Source organism: Bactrocera tryoni, unplaced genomic scaffold (assembly GCF_016617805.1).
Source record: "Bactrocera tryoni isolate S06 unplaced genomic scaffold, CSIRO_BtryS06_freeze2 scaffold_25, whole genome shotgun sequence".
NCBI lineage: Eukaryota > Metazoa > Arthropoda > Insecta > Diptera > Tephritidae > Bactrocera > Bactrocera tryoni.
Window position 1 is genome coordinate 255,846 of NW_024395977.1, and position 21,488 is coordinate 277,333.

A 21,488-nucleotide genomic window follows, 5' to 3' on the forward strand; every position below is an offset into this window, starting at 1 on the left:
TTTTTGACAAAGCTTCTGAATCAACATATCACACAGGGGCCTGATTTTGAACATTTTATCATTGGAAATAGATGCAAGGCTATTATCAACTAAGTACAAGTTCCTCTTGATATCCAGAAACCGTTTTCGTGACATAAAATTGGATACAACAGGAACTCCAAGATCTTCATCATAACTCCAATATTGGCGCTCACGTGGTAGTTTATGATATCCAGATAGTATAAGGATCCCTAAGAAACTGCGTAGGTCATCATCGTCTAATTCAAAGTCATGCCTATTATTTTGGCCAGCATACAAAACCGTATTATGCTTGATCATGTGCAATACCTCTTCATCAAACATTTTTTAAAAAATCTCCACCGGTGAGAGGTTTCTTAGCTGTTCAATAACGCAGTCTTTTCTTGATGAGCATTCATTGTTGGCCAACCGAAAAGGGTAAGATGGTGGGCATTTTTTCCACTTCGGCTGTGAGGTACATTGATTATAACGCCTTTTTTTGCTGCACAATGGCTCTTCATCACTCCCTTCCCATTCAGATACCTCGCTAAAATCCTCATTGCGATACATTACCTCAATCGTCCCAGGAATATCTTTGGGTAATTTTGACGTCTGCAAATCATCTTCCTCTTCTTCTTCGTCGGTTACCTCATCAGGATCGGGCGGCAAAATAATTAAATCATATTCGTGGTCACCTTGCTCCTCCATTATAGCGTCCAAGGCTTCCTCAAGCCCCAAAAAGTTATTAGCACTTTTAAATCTAAGCATTTTTAATAGAGCCTAAGAAGGAAATATATTTTCATTTACATATCACATGTGCCCATTGTACTAAAAAAACGACACCTAACAAAATTGTATCACCAATGCTGCAAATAACAACTACTTACACGGAGCGTTTTTAAATTGATTAGTTTTTACTTTATACACTTTGAAATCGCTAATAATGAAATACCAAATGCAAAAATCCAATTAAAAATCGCGACTTTTTCTTTGGACCACTTCTGATGTGAAAACTATAATTGAAAATGTAAAAATTAGACATCAGCTGTTGCATCTATTTATCTATAATCTTATCTAAATCGAAGATAATACTACAGGGTATCTAAAAATTAAAATATTTTCGTTTCAACTTTAATAGTAGACTTTTACGCTTGAGTTGAATTGGTGTCGTTTTTATAGTACAGCGGGCGCAAATGGGTTAATATACCCTGTTCAGGGTATAAAAAATTCTGTTGGGATTCGAACCTACGTGCTCGTCGTCACTTTTGAAGCGCTTACCACCAACACCACCATTGACACTTGAATTGCGTTGTCCTAATTATGGTTTGGTTACGCACGAAGGAAATATACAATGGATCGCCGATTGTTACCTCTTTCCTTGCTGCTGCTGCGCATATGTATGTTTGTATGCTTGTTCATTATTGAAGTTATACTCCTTTTTCTTTCCTTTGTCTTTCATTTCTGCGAATTCTCAACTATTTTATGTGCCCTTTTATTGAAATACCCTGCGTTGGCCGTTGAAAAATTAAGGCTATACTTTACTGGATTATTTCTGTAGTTAGTCTTTAGGTTTAAGAAGTTCATTTCTAATTTTGTCTTGTGGCATATTAGAAATGATGTTACTTCGAAAATTGTTCGCTTACAACGGATAAAACGACCTCTGAGTGGTGATTTTAATGAATGAATTCCTTTTGGTCGAAATGCTCTGCGTTGGCCGTTGAAAAGTTAAGACTATACTTCTCAGGATCATTCATTCCTTTCATTTCTTCAAAGAAATTAATGACCTTTAGAAAAATGCATATTTGCATTATTTCGTTATCATTTCCATATTCGTAGCAATAGAATTTCTATGGCATAAGTAAAGTAATGGCCACCGATTATCACCTCTTGCCGCTGTAGCAGCTTCGCCTTTAAACATGCGTAAGTATGTATGTATCGTCGCGAAAAGACGACTTGTTGGCAAAGGCATACTCGGGGAGATAATAAATTATAATAAATGTATAAAATGTGAATTTAAGTTTTCTAGTTTTCTTTCATACAAAATAATATGCATTTCTTGGAATATCACTAAGAAGTATAACTTCATCCGCGCGTAAGGACTCCACGCACCTTTTTTTTTAATAAAATATTCTCTGTTTTAATACTATAAAGTTGTGTTTCAATAATCATTCTTATTGGCAGGTGGAGCCCGTAAGAGTTAACTTGAGACCTAAGCACCGTTGTATGTTACTTACTGCGCTCAGGTTTCAAGTTGCTGGTTATAGTAAAAGTTTCGTTTCGTTCTCCGTTAATATACATATATAGGTCACAATAATTAATTTGAAGTTAAAGTGGTTTTTAAATAGATGGAAAAATGGGGGCGCTAAAAAATTATTTATTCTCAAAGTGGGCGGTAGACAAATTAAGTTTGGGAACCACTGATCTGTATGATTTCTATTAGTTGGATTATAACTATTAGTAAAAGAGATATATCATTTTTGTGAATCAACATGTGTTAGTTTACAAAAAAATTGATCGTAAAGCATTTCGTGTGTTAATAAAGCATTGTTTTTGGGGGGAAAATACCGTTGAATTTGGGATCAGGGAAATCCAGCGTTGAAAAGATATTTGCTAAGCTGGAAACAAGCGAATTAGCACCGAGGACAATGGTAAAGAGGCTCTGTGCAAAGTGAATGCCGCGCACGTTCATAATCCAACAAAAACAACGAATAACTGATTCTGAGAAGTGTTTGGAGTGCTCTTTAATCGTAATAAAACCGAATTTTTGCGTCTTTGTGTGACAATATAAACATAGCTCCATCATTTCCTACTGAAGTCCAATCGACTGTCATTCTAGTGAACTGCACATGATGAACCGGTTGTCAGGCGTAGAAAGACAAAAAGTCGACTGGAAAGGTTATGACATCAGTCTTTTCGTATGCATGTTGTATAATGCATACTCAACAACTGATTCTGCGCCAGTTATAATCCATTGCACAGCGAATTTGGTTGCAGTTTTATTCTACTATCACAAATACTTAGCAATTGTATGTATTATTTTTGAAGAAGAATCTGTTTAAAATTGGACGCATATATTCAACTGATTTCTACAAACATGAATTTTCAACAAATACTTATTATTTGAAACATAAATTTTGTATTTATGAGTTGTATTAAATTTTGACATAAAGAGTTAAAGGTATCCTATGTCCTTACCCTGGTTCTAAGCTACATTCCCAACAATTTTCAGCCAAATCGGTGCAGCCGTTCTTGTGTTATAAATGGTGTAACTAACAACAACTTTATTTTATATATGTATATAGATTTTTGGAATTTTTGGTTTAACGTTCAAATACTTTCCGTAAGATTAGTCTACTTATGTTCATTTGCTTTTTATTCGATGCTCCACATTCTGTTTTTATCAACAGTTTTTCCTTTAATTTTGCTATTTACCGCTTTGCATTATTTTCACATTATATGTGCCATTTCAATTTTATTTTTCTGTAACTATTATTTTTATCATATTGTCGTGTCTTCCTTTTTTGTCACGGTTACTTTCCACATCAATATGTATTTTTTAAGCTCTCATGTGCTGAAAACATAGAGAGCGACACTACAGAGGTAAAGAGATGTCCAACTCCGGTTGCTAAACGTCAAAACCTCCTGAACTTTGACAGTTGATCGAGTTCAGGAGGTTTTGACGTTTAGCAATTGGAAACGAGCGATGGCCAGATTGAAATCTTACCAAAAAATATGTAAACGGAAGGATTTGTTGCATCGTTCAAGACCTCTTATAAAAAATGCAAAACAACGAAAATTAAATGAAGTTGTGAAATTTAAATGCATTTAACGAAACATTTTGTAATGTCAAGCATCATAGTATTATTTTCAATAGAAAATTGTTAAAACCATTCATTGATTGGGAGCTAAAAAGCTTAAATCCTTTTATTGGGTATTGAAATGTCAAAAGTGAGTTGTATTAACATACCATTAAAAGATTAAAGTAGTTTCTCTACATGTTAATTAATCACTACATAGTAATTTTTATTCGTACTAAATGTTGGGTATTTTAATTTAAATGCCAATAAAGTATTAATTTGACCAATCTGGCCGTATAGGAAAATGTTATAAAAACGCTAATTTTGAAGCGCTCTCACACTGGAATAAGTTGGACATCCCTTTATTCCTGATTACCAGGCTCGGTTATTGTATGACTAATGCAATTAATATTTATAAATTCACGTGTTCGATGCTTTTTCACGTAGCAGTCACACATACACATACAAAATCGTTGCGGCAAAATTCTAAATGTATACTAAGGGGAAGAGGGGCACGTACGCGTCTCAATTCATTCTACATTCATATATTCTGCACCTACTTCTTCTCCTTTTGTTCATCATAGCTTTTTCTCTCTCTCGGTTTCACAGGCACTTCGCAGTACATGTAGGTCGAGTTTGTCACCTTACCGGTGGGTCCACTGCTCAACACTGGTTTGCATTTCAATATCGGCAATTGGCCCGGTTCGTCGATGCAGCGGTCATCAAGCATGGCATTTGCTATTGGCTGCTCAGCTCCGACTCGCTGAAGAATAATAGTAGTGTCAGTGAGGGCATATTTTTGAGTATCGCTCATTGGTATCCGCGAATATGTCGTTCAGTTATCACATTAAAGGGCGAATAGGCAAAATTGTGCAGTTATATTTTCCCATGTAAGTGGAAGAAAATATTACAATGTAATTAACGGTGCATATAGTATACGTAGCATATTCCGTTATCGGAATGTTATAGCATATAACTGCCATATAAACTGAATGATCAAATTAGTGCAGGGTTTATGATCGTTTTCATCATTTTTTTCAACTCATCAAAGATTATGCTTCTAGTCAACTTTTCACTAAACTTTGCTCCTTCAAAAGGTATAACAGAATACTTTAATCGTCGGCGATTAACAAAATGTTGTTTTAAATAATTAAAATTGTAATTGTTAGCAGTGAATTTCAGCATTTACTCTTTAGTTGGGATAAAAACTTTGAAATTGTATTTTTAAAAATAATAATTTTTATATTAAGTTAAATTAAAATATTTATACCCATTAAATTTAACAATTTTTAATTTATTTTTAAGCGAAACAAAAATCTACAGAATAAATAAACATAATTATGTTGAGTAAAACAAGGCGTATGAGCAATCTAATAATTGCTGGAAAACCCCTAAAAATGCCCTTTTCTTTTTCCCATCCAAACGAATGAATGTGTGTCTGTTAATAACGTTAAGGCTCGAGAACGGCTGAATCAATCTTAATGAAATTTTCAGAGGTTGCTTGCTGTGAATCAGGAAAGGTTTAGAAATAAAAAAAACGTATGCTCTTCGTGAGGAAAAGTCGGAAATTTGAACATTTCCAAAAAGCAATTTTTTTTCATAAAAATTTATTTTTTAAATTTTTTTATTTTCTTTCACTATTTTTTATTTACTTTATTTACAATCTATCTACATTAAGATATTCAGTAAATTAGATCTAGTAGGTAATGGCAGAGGAAGATTTGTCCTTGAGCAAATCTACATAAAGGATTACTTTATTTTTTTTACATATACATAAGTAAAATATAATTAACTTAGGTTATTAAATACATCCATTAAAAAATCATTTTTTTTTTTTTGCCAGACTTAAATCTAAGAAAGTTATAGAGAAATGGTAAATCTAAGCTTTGAGAACGTTTTAGCCGTATAGTTTCATAAGTTGTATCTAACAGACAAACAGCAATTGGGTTTATATGGTTTGAGAGACGTGCAAGATATCTAGCACTATATTTTTATATTTTTTATAAAGGGAATACCTAGGTCGATATGGATAGATTCATTGGTAACAAACCATGGGGCGTTAATAAGTGACCGCAATGTTTTTGATTGATAACGTTGCAAAATCTCCACATTGGACTTACTGGCAGTACCCCAAAGCTGTATGCCGTATGTCCATACGGGTTTGAGAATAGCTTTGTAGAGCCGTATTTTATTTTCTATGCTAAGTTGAGACTTTCGACCGAGCAACCAGTACATGCGTTTAGTTTTGATTTTTAAATGTTGCTGTTTAGCCTGAATATGACTTTTCCATGTAAGACGTCGATCTAGATGCATCCCTAAATATTTAACTTTGTCCCTAGTAGGAATCTGCTTATTATTTAAAAATACAGCAGAACATTTCTCTTTTCTTAATGCAAATGTGATATGTGTAGACTTTTCAGAGTTAACCTTTATTTTCCATTTGTTGAGCCAAACTTCCAGCATATTCAGTTGGTTTTGAAGTAGAGACGAAGCTTCTATAGGGGTACCACTAGAAGCGGTAAACGCTGTGTCATCAGCAAAAGTTGCTACCTCTATTTCTCGTAATGTGGGCATATCTGATGTAAATATTGTGTACAGGACTGGACCCAAAACACTACCCTACAGTATACCTGCATTAATGCTGTAGATTTCTGATGAAGCATCCCGGTGCCTTACATAAAAGTGTCTGTCACTTAAATAAGATTTAAGCACTAGCACTTTCAGGCTTATTTGGTTTTGGGACCATGACCATAGTAGCACATATCCATTGCGTGGGGTAATGATTTATATTTAAAATAGCATTGTATATTAATGTGAGAAACTCGATAGCTTTTTCCGGAAGAATTTTAACAACTTTGCTGTCAATATAGTCGTAGCCGGGTGTTTTACTATTATTTAATCTACGTACATACCTCCATAGCAACTTTGCTATTTGATACCTTGCTAATGGGGAGGTCCATTTGACATGGAGATTCTAAAAAGTTTAGTATATCTGTTTCATCACTACTAGTACCTAAGAAATTAGGTTGAAAAATTTGGTTGAGGTGTTTAGCAAAGACCTCTGTTTTGGCTTCATCACTCCTGCAAAATACCCCATTTGAGTCCCTAACTGTTGGGTTTCGTTTGGTTGGTCGTTTAAGGTACTTGGTAGCTTTCCAGAGTCTGTGCTCATTGTTTTTAGTGGGTTCAAGGTTTTTAATAAACAAACTGAAGGATTCATTCTTCAGTTCGGATAGCTTTAATTTTAGTAGCTTGGTTGCTTTATTAAGTGCTCTCTTTTCAGCTGGGTATCTATTTAGCTGCCAGGCTTTTCTTAATCTTCTTTTTTCTTTAATAAGACCCAACCCTTCAGCAGGAACCTGTAAATGATCAGTAAAAGTCGGCTGGTTTCTTATCGGGCTAGATAGATATGCGGCCTCATGAACCAGGTTTGTAAATGATTCTACGGTTGAATCCAATTCACCACCATTTTCTAAGGGCACGTTAAGGTCAATATGTTTATCGATCCACTATTGGAAGGATTTGAGATCGGTTTTCGGGGTAAGGATCTTATATTTTTAGGAAGTTTGGTAAACATTTTCATTATATGAAACAATTAAAGGCGAGTGATCTGAACTTAGTTCATTACTGTCTTGAATGTTTAACTTATGTCTGGGTAAACCAGAGTATATCACAAAATCGAGAAGATCCGGATTTTTTCTTGGGTCGCTTGGCCAATATGTTGGAGTGCCTGTTGATAAAATGGAAAAATTTATTTAGGTAATACATTTTTCGAGTTCTCTGCCCTTTGGATTTATGATCCTAGAGCCCCACCAAGGGTGCTTTGCATTGAAGTCCCCACCTACCAAACTGAACCAAACTGTCTAAAAATATCAACGTATTGGTCTGTTTTAAGGTTAAATCTTGGAGGAAAGTATACAGAGTATATTGGTCACTCATGGTTGTCACATTTAACTTTTACTCCTGCTGCTTGTAGATATTGTTCTCTAACTTCTTCCAGACATTCATATTTGATTCTGGATTTGATCAAAATGGCGGAACCAGCATAGGCTCTGTTGTAATATTCATAAATACAAACAATATAGACATTTTCTTAGTGTCTGAAACCCATTTCACAACTAAATCGTACTTCAAAATCATCGGTTATGATCTTTTATGTGCAAACCGGCAAAGAAAAGAAAAATTATTTCACACAAAGTGATCAATTACAGACTGAACTTTGCTACGATGCCACGAAGAGGTCGCGCTAATATCGGTCGGTGTTCTTTTTGGCATCAACATACATTGGCATATTCACCATTACATATTGACTATATTCACCACAATTGTCTAATTTACATTCAAAACTCATATCAAGTTGAGTATTGCAGTTTGGTAAAATCGTTAAAATGCATTTGTAAGTACGTCAATAAAGGAAGCAACATGGCGGTTATTGGTCTTGAACAATACGGTCGATAAAGCGCTTTGTAGGATATTTACTGTTACAATTCATGGACGTATTCCAACTGTTGGGCGCCTCGCCGAGTACTATCATTCACTCCGGTGAATGAACGTCTAGCCACAATCCGCATCAAAGCGAGGTTCTTTAACATATCGCTGATTTGCGCCCACGCCCTGATGGAAAAAAAAGGACGATGTGACCAAAGATGCCTTCTATGAGCGCTTGGAGCGCGCTTGTGAGAGCTGCCCCCGCCACGATGTCAAAATCGTGATTGGCGATTTTAACGCCAGGGTGGCCAAAGAAGGTATCTTTGGTACTACGGTCGGTTAATTCAGCCTCCACGACGAAACATCCCCAAATGGGTTGAGACTAATTGACTTCGCCGGGTCCCGAAATATGCTTATCTGTAGTACTAGCATAAGAAGATTCATCAAGTTACCTGGCTGTCTTCGGATCGAAAAACTACCAACCAGATCGATCATGTTGAGATAGACGGAAGACACGTCTCCAGTGTTTTAGATGTGGGTGCGCTCCGAGGTCATAACATCGACTCGGAACACTACCTTGTTGCAGCCAAGATTCGCACCCGCCTCTGTGCAGCAAAAAACGCACGCCAACAAACACAAGGAAGGTTCGACGTCGAGAAGTTGCAATCACAACAGACGGCCGAACGATTTTCTACTCGGCTTGCACTCCTGCTCTCTGAGAGCACTCGTCAACAACTCGGTATAAGGGAACTGTGGGACGGCATTTTAAATTCTTTACGTTCAGCTGCAACCGAAGCCATTGGTTTTCGGAAAGTGCAAAAGAACAGTTGGTACGACGAGGAGTGCCGTGTCGCAGCGGAGTGAAAACAGGCTGCCTACCTCGCATCGCTACGATGGACCACAACACGTGCGGGATGGGATAGATACCGAGAGTTGAAGAGGGAAGCGAGACGCATTAGCAGACAGAAAAAGAAAGAAGCTGAAATGCGTGAGTACGAAGAGCTTGATAAGCTGGCCGACAGGGGTAATGTTCGAAAATTTTATGAAAAAATGCGGCGGCTTACAGAAGGTTTCAAGACCGGAGCATACTCTTGTAGAACCCCCAAAGGTGATCTAGTGACCGATGCCAAGAGCATACTTAAATTATGGAGGGAACGCTTCTCCAGCCTGCTGAATGGCGGTGAATGCACACCGCCAGGAGAAGGCGAACCCGAATCCATTGCCCGACCATGAAGAAGTTCGAATAGCAATTACCCGCCTGAAGAACAACAAATCGACGGGGGCCGATGGATTGCCGGCCGAGCTACTCAAACACGGCGGCGAAGAACTGGTAAGGAGCATGCATCAGCTTCTTAGTAAAAAAAAAAGTCGGACGAATGCATGCCCACCTTAAAAAAAGTGACCCCACATTCTGCGCCAACTACCGTGGGATTAGCCTCCTTAACATCGCATGTAAGGTTTTATCGAGCGTATTGTGTGACAGATTAAAGCCCACCGTCAACCAACTGATTGGGCTTTATCAGTGTGGCTTCAGACCTGGAAAATCAACAACCGACCAGATATTCACCATGCGCCAAATCTTCGAAAAGACCCGTGAAAGGAGAATCGACACACACCACCTCTTCGTCGATTTCAAAGCTGCTTTCGACAGCACGAAAAGGAGCTGCCTTTATGCAGCGATGTCCGAATTTAGTATCCCCGCAAAACTAATACGGCTGTGTAAACTGACGTTGAGTAACACCAAAAGCTCCGTCAGAATCGGGAAGAACCTCTCCGAGCTGTTCGATACCAAATGAGGTTTCAGACAAGGCGACACCCTATCGTGCGACTTCTTCAACCTGCTTCTGGAGAAAATAGTTCGGGCCGCAGAACTAAAAAGAGAAGGTACCATCTTCTATAAAAGTGTACAGCTGCTGGCGTATGCCGATGATATTGATATCATCGGCCTCAACACCCGCGCCGTTAGTTCTGCTTTCTCCAGGTTGGACAAGGAAGCACAGAAAATGGGTCTGGCAGTGAACGAGGGCAAAACGAAATATCTACTGTCTTCAAACAAACAGTCGTCGCACTCGCGACTTGGCTCTCACGTCACTGTTGACAGTCATAACTTTAAAGTTGTAAATAATTTCGTCTATTTAGGAACCAGTATTAACACCACCAACAATGTCAGCCTGGAAATCCAACGCAGGATTGCTCTTGCCAACAGGTGCTTCTTCGGACTGAGTAGGCAATTGAAAAGTAAAGTCCTCTCTCGACGAACAAAAGCCAAACTCTATAAGTCGCTTATAATTCCCGTCCTGCTATATGGTGCAGAGGCTTGGGCGATGACAGCAACCGATGAGTCGACGTTACGAGTTTTCGAGAGAAAAATTCTGCGAAAGATTTATGGTCCTTTGTGCATTAGCCACGGCGAATATCGCATTCGATGGAACGATGAGCTGTACGAGATATACGACGACATTGACATAGTTCAGCGAATTAAAAGACAGCGGCTACGCTGGCTAGGTCATGTTGTCCGGATGGATGGAAACACTCCAGCTCTGAAAGTATTCGACACAGTACCCGCCGGGGGAAGCAGAGGAAGAGGAAGACCTCCACTACGTTGGAAGAACCAAGTGGAGAAGGACCTGGCTTCGCTTGGAATATCCAATTGGCGCCACGTAGCGAAAAGAAGAAACGACTGGCGCGCTGTTATTAACTCGGCTATAATCGCGTAAGCGGTGTCTACGCCAATTAAGGAGAAAAAGGGCGTCTCGGCGACGGACGATGCGATAGCTACTTCGAATGCAAATGAAGTTCGCACACTTTTCGCGATGACCATTTCGACATACCACTCTTCAAATCCGCGTCAATTATGGAATACGAACAAAAATTACATTGCTGAAGACATTTTACATCGTATTCGCTAAGAGTTGGAAATGGGTCAATTCCTTGATACTTCCGGTGGTTTGATATCAATGTTGTTTATCCGAACATTGGCCAAATTATCGTAACTGCGAATCCTTGAGTGCACGCAGCAGAATACAAGGGGCAGAATACTTGATTCTACGAATTCCAAAACAGGAACCAAAAAATGTTGTTTATCAAGCTGCGTTACAATGAAAAAAATGTACAAGTAGAAAAATCACAAATAAATGATTTTCAACACAATATAAGTTAAACTTTCTTTTCATTTCCAAACACATAATTTCACACAGGCAACGGCTGCGGGGTCAGCTAGTATTAATCAAGCCTAATGTATTGACATGTAGAACTGAAATATTAAAAAATCATTATGAATGTGTGTACAGTTCATATAGTAGGGTCCTTAAAATTATTTGAATAACCTGAAAACTGATTATTCGAATATCCGATTTTTAACCTTTCATATGAATATTAACCTATTAAGTTAGGCGTTCGACTGCGACTGCGAGCCTCTTATGTTTGTATGCATAGGAACATACCAAGTTATTTTAATGTCAACAATTTTTTTCGAAGATAATAAAAATACTGTATTTCTTATAGGGTAGGGCTTATAATTTCTTATAATTTTTACTCGGAAGGAAGGGATGGAATTTTCGAAACATTGGTACTTCAAGAGAAGAATATTTTACAAATACACACACAAGTATATAAACAAAATATATTATTTTAATATGCATATCTGAGCCAAATCTTATTTTTATATTGAGATTGCTGTTTTATATATCGGAATAAATTTTTTGTGATATCTAACAAGCCACATTGGTATACTATGCTTATTTTATGTTAACATATATTTTCCACAAGCACACTTTGTCTCACTTGTACTGATTTTGTATTAATACATTTCCTCACTTAAACACCTAGCAAATGTAATTCTCCAAATAATTTCACACCACTACAAGTAAAATAGCATTGATTATTCCGACGCCTTGGGTTGTGGGAAAAATTCCATAACGCGCACATATTTTGCCGCTACTCATGTTACAAGCCCAGCGGGCATATGGATATGTCCGTCGACTCGTTAGAGTTAGCCGAGAGGCACGTCAACAGCTCTGAAATCCCTATAAATCTTCGCTTTGTGGCAATGTGGTGACTGTTAGTTATAACTTTACGCTTTTCGACAGGAATTTATTATGCAATTTCTTAATAAAGTCGAGAACAAAAGAAGATGAGGCAGCAGAAATAGCCACATTATGTATACAAATAGCGAATGCAGAAATTCACTGTCACAACCAAAAGTATGTCTCAGACCGTACTGAAATAATGTAGCAAGATTATTTGATAGCCTTTTAAGTTAGAGTCTAGCGAGCGTTTCACCAAGCGGCGGTCACTGTGTTGGTGAGCACGAAAAAAAGTAGCCCAGTGAGAAATTGGAATTAAAACAAGTAAGGAAGGGCTAAGTTCGGGTGTCACCGAACATTTTAAACTCTAGCATGATAAAGTGATAATCGAGATTTCATTATACGTCATTTACATATTTTTCAAATACCGTATTTTTGTAAAGTTTTATTCCGCTATCATCATTGGTTCCTAATGTACTATATATTATACAGAGAAGGCATCAGATGGAATTCAAAATAGCGTTATATTGGAAGAAGGCGTGGTTGTGAACCGATTTCACCCATATTTCGCACATGTCATCAGGGTGTTAAGAAAATATTATATACCGAATTTCATTGAAATCGGTCTAGTAGTTCCTTAGATATGGTTTTTGGCCCATAAGTGGGCGAGGTCACGCCCATTTTCAATTTTCAAAAAAAGCCTGGATGCAACTTCCTTCTGCAATTTCTTCCGTAAAATTTAGTGTTTCTGACGTTTTTTGTTAGTCGGTTAACGCACTTTTACTGATTTTCAACATAACCTTTGTATGGGAGGTGGTCGTGGTTATTGTCCGATTTTTTCCATTTTTGAACCGTATATAGAAATGTCTGGAGGAAACGACTCTATAGAGTTTGGTTGACATAGCTATAGTAGTTTCCGAGATAAGTACAAAAAACTTAGTAGGGGGCGGGGCCACACCCACTTTCCCAAAAAAATTACGTCCAAATATGCCACTCCTTAATGTGATCCTTTGTGCCAAATTTCATTTTAATATCTTTATTTATGGCTTAGTTATGACACTTTATAGGTTTTCGGTTTCCGCCATTTTGTGGGCGTGGCAGTTGGCCGATTTTGTCCATCTTCGAACTTAACCTTCTTAAGGAGGCAAGGAATACGTGTACCAAGTTTCATCATGATATCTCAATTTTTACTCAAGTTACAGCTTGCACGGACGGACGGACGGACAGACGGACGGACGGACAGACGGACGGACGGACAGACAGACATCCGGATTTCGACTCTACTCGTCACCCTGATCACTTTGGTATATATAACCCTATATCTGACTCTTTTAGTTTTAGGACTTACAAACAACCGTTATGTGAACAAAACTATAATACTCTAGCAACATTGTTGCGAGAGTATAATTAAGCAAATTTTATAAATAATTAATAGTATAATGACATTAACAAAACGTCTTTTAAGGATATATTCCCTATTATCTTTAAAAGACTTGGAACATAAAAGGCATTGCATGGCAGCAAAGGCATTTATAATCATAAAATATTTCTCGCAGGGCATATTTGGTTTTGCGCTATAGTCTTACGTGATGTTAATTCGTTGCTGGCTCGACAACGACTGAACGACAGAGCGTAAACGTACGTGTGAAGTTAGTTTGCAAAATTTTGCTATGAAATGCCGACCACTGGTTTAAATGCGGCTCTTTAATGACGCTGAGAGTGATGCTCGCCCGCCTGTTTGCCAGCATTGGATGTTACTCCATCTTAAGTATTTTAATTGGAATTCTTACAAAGATTTATATGACATTTCGTCCTTAATTTGAGAAGTGACTGAAAGTTTCTATGTACATATATCGAATATCACAAATGCTTCGTTATACATAGAAATGCGGTAGTATTAGTACTGGCATAGACTTACATGGAAATTATGTGCCTAAATTTCTAAGCTTTCATATTATTTCTTCTTTACATACATATAGAATGTACAATTATAGTAGTTTTATTACTGAAATTAACAGTTAGCAGTGAAATTCTATCAAAACACATTCGTACGGAGATGTTAAATATCTGCGTATCATTCAGCATTGTACAGTTTTAACCCTTTCGATCCGAACGGGTCCTATGTGTCCCGCTGTATTTTCAAAGATACCTAGCGTAGAAAATAAGTGGTTAAAAAGTTGAAATTAGTCCCTTTTCGTAGGTTATACTATTCTTAACGGTATTTGTTTACATTCGTGGTATTTTAAATAAGAAACACGTGTTCATTTGCCAAAATAGAACGAATGGTTGGACGCGTATTTCATAATTCGCAGTGAATTTTTTTGATATTTGTAAGTTTACTGTTTTTAAATCGACTGAAACCTTAATAAATAGTTGTGTTAGTGTTTTTGACATATTGTGAAGTTGGTGAGTACTAATTTTATATTGTATTTTTGTAATTATTGATATTTATAAGTTTGTGGGATATATGTGTCCCATCAGTATTCTTGTTGGGCTAAAAATGTCCCAGTCAGGATCCGACGCACACATTTATTGTTATCGTTTTATTTCTATATATTTTCAAATATTTTCATTAATTTCAAATTAATTTTATTTTATAATCTAATATGAAATATGTATTTTACTTTTATTTACCGAAAATGTTTATTGGATTACAAATAAAATTAGCTTTCATATAAAACCAGTTGAAATAATATGTAAGCCTTGGGAGCATCAAGTACTGATCGGGATAAATATGTCCCATCAAAAAATACTGACGGGACATATTTGTCCCAGCCCCTCCCCCCGCCCCTGATTCATTGATTTCGTTTTTTAACGGAAAATATGTTTTTCCCATACCTGTCATCTCGATTTATTATGCGAAATGTGTTTTATTTACTTCAACGGCTTTTCGGATCGAAAGGGTTAATCTACTACTTCAAATACCAAAATTGACACAGTAGTAACACTATGACCGAAGTTTTCTGTAATAATATTAACAAAGTTATGGCTATACATACATACATTGTTTTCATTATAACAAGTAAAAAATAATAACTTCAGCTGCATCGAACTACAATACCCTTTACATGTTCAGTTTTTCTTGCGAAACCTTAATGGTAGTTATAGTTTTACGGGGATAACATAACTGTTATACCACTCCCCGTATAACAGTTATGTTGGAAAGTACCACAACATCAATAGTGTGGTTATTATACGACTATACCGATTTTACAGAATGTTTACTAAATAAGATTTAGCGGTTTGGAAGATACATTAAACCATTTAGGAGCGGGATCACGCCCACTTTAACTACATTTTAAAGAGCAGGTGTTCTCGCTACTCCTTGTACTAAATTGTATTAATTAAATTATTATTTATGGTTTTTTCTATTATTTCTTTTAATGAAGTATTTTAGGCAGATAACGCCCATGTGCAATACCAAGAATCAAGTTGTTGCTTGCACGAACAGATGGTCGGACAGATAGACAGTCACCCGGATTTCAACTCGTTTCGTCATCCTGATCATTTATCTATATCTCGTAGCTCATTCCTTTACAGTCAAGACGCTTTAAATAATTTTCTTCAAGAAAGAAGTACATTCGCCGTTAAAGCTGCTTGTTAGCTTATTTGTACATTTGGCTAGCTAAAAGCTGCACTAATTTAATTGGTAATTTTAGTGTTTTTCATTACTGTTGTTTGTTGTAAACAACAATTGTTGCCGGCTGGCAAAACTGCTGCTCGTTGCCAGAAATATTTTCAGCCGCCGGCTGTGTTTATATACTAGTATTGCGTCGGTTGGCACCAAGTATTTCATTTTTTAATCACCGCACAAGTTGAGCTCTAATTTTTTAAGCTTGCCGGCTTGGTTTTATGGTTATGGCTACTGGTAAGAAGTTCTGGTGGTGACTCCTATAAGAATTAAGAAAAGGATTAAAAACAATTACAGTGAAATTCCTCACCCACACACGTGTGTTTAAAATGTAATCTTTGAATCAGAAACTGGAAGTCAGAATTATATTTTAATTGATCTAAGAAATTCGGGCCAATGTTTGCCAGCTGTGAATGAATGACAATTATCCTACAAGGTGCGTTCCAAAGTAAACAGGAACAAAAACAGAACAAATGGTTTATTTGGCTAAATCAATTTATTTTATTCAAAATTATCTCCTTCAATATAGTTTTTTGCACGGTCCAAAAACATGTCGAACAAGTGTTTTAGCTCGTTGGCCGGTATGGCCGCCAGTATGCCGGTGTAACTCTTTTGAATGGCCTCTAGGTCTGCATAACGCTTTTCGTTCATGGGCAAATGCATTTTTCCGAAAAGAAAGAAGTCGCACGGTGCCATCTCAGGTGAATACGGGGAGTAGTTAATGGTTAAAAGGTGATTTTTGGTCAAATAATCGATCGATGAGACGGCGCATTGTCGTGAAACAAACGCCAACTTTCATCTTCGCGATATTCGGGCCGAACACGTCGAATACGGCGCACCAAACGCTTCAAAACCGAATACCGAAATAACGTTTTGGCCGGGTGGAACAAATTTTTTGCGGACAATACCCTTGGAATCATAAAAACAAATCAGCATTGCCTTCACTTTTGACTTCTCCATGCGCGTTTTTATGGGTATCGGCTCGTCCGGTGCCTTCCATTCAGCACTCTGGCGTTTCGTTTCGGGATCATATTGGAAACACCACGTTTTGTCATCAGTCACAATATTGTAAAGGAAGTTTTTGTCCTTTTTGACCTCTTTATTGATGTCCTTCGAATGTTGGATTCTGAGCAAATTTTGGTCGTGAGTCAATTTGTGCGGAACAAACCGTGCACACACCTTTTGTAAGCCAAAATGTTCGGTCAAAATGCGATAAGTTGATGTTTTGGAGATGGTCAATTCCAGTTCCATGAAATTCAATGATGATTTCGGCTGATTTTTGATGAATTCACCCACAGTTTCGATGGAATTTCCGGTTATCACGGATCTTGATTGGCCCACATGTTGATCATCATTTATGTCCTCACGACTACTTTGAAAATGTTGAAAACACTCGTGCACTCTGCTACAGGATAGGCAATCATCGCCATAAACTTGTTCCATCAATTGAAACGTCTCGGTAAAAGTTTTACCAATTTTAAACCAAAGTTTAATGTTTGATCTTTGTTCGAAGCTCATTTTTGCACCGATAATATAAACATACTGAAATGTCATGAAATTCTCACTGAGTAATCGAAAAAGATAACAGATTCTAACGCAGTAGTCGACATAAAGATGGCACCACCAGAGGCGCTAGATTCAAAAAGTCCTGTTTACTTTGGAATGCGCCTTGTATTAATTTCAGTTGAGCCACATGATCATTTTAGACATTGTTCTCAAAGACACAGTCTCAAAATACCTACAATCAATAAGAATTAAAAAAAAACGGTCATTATGAATGGTTCATAATTATCTTGAAAATTTTGATAAAACCTTGTCGGTTATCAGAGAGAATTTGAAGGAAATATTACTAAAATGGAGTCCGTGTCCGGTCATTTCAACGTACTCATTTCTGGTTATAGCTGTGCTTTTGGCTAAAAATTATAATCAAAACGTTTTATTCATGAAACGATGAGAACTTTACGCAATGGAGAATTTCAATGTCTATTGATATTAATTTACAAATATGAACCAAAATGGTCGATATCAACAAACAACTCACCATCTCGAATATGTCACTAGCGGGAATTTTGATCACTTACTAAAATCAAAATTGTAACCTACATATTGTTCAAGTTAATTGTTTTTAATTTTTAGGCTAGTTAAAAATATAAAGATACATACTGTGAGCGTCAAAAATAAGTAAACAGCAGTTTTATCAATATTAAAGTGTTTATAACAACGCAGTCTTTATTGCAACAATAAAAAGTTGTATTACAGAATTCAAGGCTTATATTATAAGAGTTTAACTTAGTATAAATAATAAACAAAAACTAAACACAGCTAAAAATAATTCACATAAACTAAAAATTCTCTCATTTTTTCGCGTCAAAAAAAAGTAAACAGAGTTCTGTAAAGTTAAAATCTATGTACGTAAACTAAATTAATATTTATTCTAGTATTTTGTTTACTTTCCTTTGGACTTCTGGACATCACTTACTCTTCTGGGCATGTATTCTGCAAATTTTTTTTTGTAAATTCTGGGGAGATTTTGCTCCATTCTTCAATCAAAGCCTCATTTAGGTCGTCCTTGCTTGAAATGTCCTTCTGCCTGATTTTTCGGTCAAGGTGCTCCTACAAATGCTTGATATTATTAATGTCTGGGGTCTGAGGAGGGTTATCCAAAGTTTTGGTGTTTGATATAACAGCCACTCACTAACAAATTTGGACTTGTGTTTAGGATCGTTCTTCTGTTGAAAGATCCAGTTTCCTGATAGGCTTAATTTTTCAATGCTTTGAGCAACATTTTTTTTTTTAAATGTTGAAATAATCCAATATGTTAATCGTGGGCTCAATAAAAACTAAATTCGCAACATCAGATGCTGCCATACAGCCCCAGACCATAAGCGATCCTCCACCGTGTTTTACGGTGTGGGTAACACACTTATCAGTAAAGGCTTTATTTTTGGATCTCCAAATTTTGGGAGACTTTTTCGATTCAAATATTTCGAATTTGCTTTCGTCTGCATAAAAAATGTTCTCCCAGAAATTTTCAGCCTGATTTGTATACTTTTTTGAAAATTCCAAGTTCATCTGTTATTCGTCTTCTATGTATAAGCCATTCGGCGTGGTGCTCGTCCATGCAAACCGCTTTTGGGCAAAGTTATCCTGATTGTACTGGCACTTACTGGTTTACCCGATGTCTCCGCTGTATCTTTTGATATTTGAGCAGCGTTTGAAGCTAGATTTGTTTTTACTTCCCGTACTACTTATCGCGCTTCAGTGTCAGTAAGGCGCTTTGGTCGTCTCGGCCGTGACAAATTTTCAACAGTGTGATGTGTACCATGTGTATCAATCATTTTTTTTATTGTGCAATAGTGTCTTCCAACTATTTCTCCAATTTCGCGCAAAGATTTATCTTTTTTATGCAAGTCTAATATGAGTTTTCAACCGTTTCAGTGGTCGTTCGCTTACCCATTACAAATATTGATATTTTAGCAACTTAACCTCAAAAAAAAAACATAATGATATAAAAAAATATGTTTTACTGCACTTAACCTCTTGAATAATAACTGTTTCCAAAGGATATTTGGCGCTTCCCCGAAATAAGTATTAAAAACAATCAACGGTTGTTGTACTGTTTATTATTTATACTAAGTTAAACTCTTATAATATAAGCCTTGAATTCTGTAATACAACTTTTTATTGTTGAATTAAACACTGCGTTGATAAAAATACTTTAATATTGATAGAACTGCTGTTTACTTATTTTTGACGCTCACAGTACATAATTCAAAAAGTATACCAAAAACAATACTGAATCTACTTGTATATTTACATGAATCTGAATCTACAAAAATTTGCAAATAAAAAAGGAATTGTGTTTCGAAAACTCCTCCAATTCGATGGTGTAAATGTCCTTCACTAATCCACTCGTTTCTAGAAAGAGATTTATACTAAATATATGTATATGAATTTTAGATTCAGATTCAGATTCATATTTATAAGCATATAAATAACAGAAAATAGCAAAATTAGCAGCACTAGCTCGAGACCATAGCTGGTCTTTATAATTTAATATGATAGTAATAATTGGATGTTATGTCTAAATAACGGATATACATAAATATTATCATTAATATATAAATTGTACAGTTTATATTAAATTTTTTATTATTTATTATTACATGTTATAAGAAAGTTAGATATAGTACTTATATTCGACGGTGTTATATTAGTTAGCAGTTTCGATGGGAGAGCTGTGCCAAACATCCTTCGCCTTGTATTGGTAAATTGGGGGCATGCATCTAGTATATGTTTTACTGATGTCCTAGAGGACCTACAAAAGCAGCAGCATCCGTTTCCATTATTTAACAGGTAATCGTGCATATGTATTTTAGAAGTTTTTAGATGTTACAGAGCCCTGAAATTTTATTAATTTATTTCTTAGCGTTTCGCAAATTTCATTAATTCCAAATGCTTAATATCAACAGTAAAATTTATTATATCAGTTATGCTACTCCAATTTGTTTCACTAATATTTATGCTACAGACTCCGGTATTTACTAAGTATTTTTAATTTCAGTATTTCAAGTTTGCAATTTATGACTTCAAAATTACAAACAAGGATTTTGTCACTTTAACATCCCTCCATGGCGTCATGCTAACATTAAAATCTAAAATCCCTCGAACAAATTATAATTATGTTAAAATTTGCTGTACATACCAATACTAGCTTCTGCTAGCAAGCACTTTTCGTAAGTCCGCAAATAAGATTACTTATTTGCCATAAATTAGTTTTTAATTTCACACTTTTCATTTCTCTTCTCTTTCGCGCTTAAATCTTCCACTCACTACTGATAGATAAAAAGCTTAATTGCGAATTAAAGCAAATTCACCAGAACCAAACTCGTCAGCAGCGAAGATTAGGTTTGCGAAATTGGCATCGACATATATCAGCTTCCAAATATCAGAGAAATCGAAAAGAAGCAGTAATTTCATGGTTATAAAACTTAATGCTGCTAGCAGAAATTTCTCGCTTAAAAAAAAAAAGGTGCGTAGAGTACCTACGCGCGGAAGAAGTTATACTTCTTAGTGATATTTAGAAATGCATATCATTTTGTATGAAAGAAAACTAGAACATTTCAATTCATTATGCACATTTTATAAAGCAAAGTCTAAATGAAGGAATTTTGACTCGGAAAGTAGTTCTGTCTCTTCGTTGCGGAAGGGAATATGCAGCGTAGCCATCTCTCTTTTGTACTCTTCGAATTGGGTTGTCATATTATAATTTTTATATCTTATATGATGGTGTTAAGTCAATTTTTTTTTTCATTATTGGCGTTGCATTTGTATTGCGCACAAAACTGGGCCAGAGTAAAATGAATTTTCTTTTATATTTTTTTTGCAGTTTCTTAATAAATTTAAATAAGTTTTTTAATAAATTTAAGTAAATTTACATGTATTTTCATTTATATTTAATTATCAATTAATTTTTTTAAAATTATTTGCCCTAGTTGTCCATTTTATTTTCTCATGCATTTCAGTCGATTTTTGTATAGAAATTTGATCGGCGTAGAAGCAAAATGCGAAACAATCATACATATATTATGTCGTTTGCACATTTGTCTG

General features: G+C 36.1%; 1 pseudogene; it reads left to right on the top strand.

Moving 5' to 3' along the window:
• The first annotated feature begins 1,913 nt into the window (after window positions 1–1,913).
• LOC120780359 overlaps window positions 1,914–21,488 on the top strand; it is a 28,786-nt pseudogene continuing 9,211 nt past the window's right edge.